General features: G+C 31.1%; 1 non-coding gene across 1 annotated transcript; it reads right to left on the reverse strand.

Annotated features, from left to right (window-relative positions):
• Positions 1-251: 251 nt before the first annotated feature.
• LOC139078298 (U6 spliceosomal RNA) lies at positions 252-358 on the reverse strand. Its single transcript, XR_011531229.1, has one exon. It is a non-coding gene; the product is annotated as a U6 spliceosomal RNA (small nuclear RNA).
• Between the last annotated feature and the right edge of the window lie 310 nt (positions 359-668).

The following is a 668-nucleotide window of genomic DNA, read 5'->3' on the forward strand; positions in this document are numbered from 1 at the left end:
CAATCCATTTACATTTAGAGTGATTATTGAAATGTAGGGGCCTACCACTGCCATTTTATCACTTGTTTTCCAGTTCTCTTGCATTTCCTTTGTTTCTCATCCCATGATTTTTGGACTACTAATTCAGGTAGGTAAATTTCTATACTGGCTCTCTTCTTATTTGTAATTTGTGTTTTTATTCGTGTTATTTGTTTAGTGGTTACCAGGCGGTTTGTAAAAAACATCTCATAGATGAGATAGTCCATTTTCTGAAAAATATGGAACACTTCATGAATTTGCATGTCATCCTTGCACAGGGGCCATGGTAATCTTCTCTGTATTGTTCCAATTTTAGTATATGTGCTGCTGAAGCAAGCACAACAAGATAATTATTAAGTAATACTTAAGTAATTTTGCAATGAGGAAGGCAAGAAAAATAAAGTTAATGACAAAATATGTAATAATTTATGATTTATGTATATCTTGATTTGATTACTTATCTAAACATCACCAGCCAATCAGCAGGATATCCAAATATGTGCAAAAATAATTAATTCTGTCACCTTTACTGCTGCCAACTTTCATTCATATGAAAACCATAGCATTACACTTTTTAAAAATCTTTGATGTTATGAAGGTATGTTTTTCAAGGTAGGAGTTTAGAATATTTTTATCTAATAGTTTATTGA

This window comes from Equus przewalskii, chromosome 1 (assembly GCF_037783145.1).
Source record: "Equus przewalskii isolate Varuska chromosome 1, EquPr2, whole genome shotgun sequence".
Classification (NCBI taxonomy): domain Eukaryota; kingdom Metazoa; phylum Chordata; class Mammalia; order Perissodactyla; family Equidae; genus Equus; species Equus przewalskii.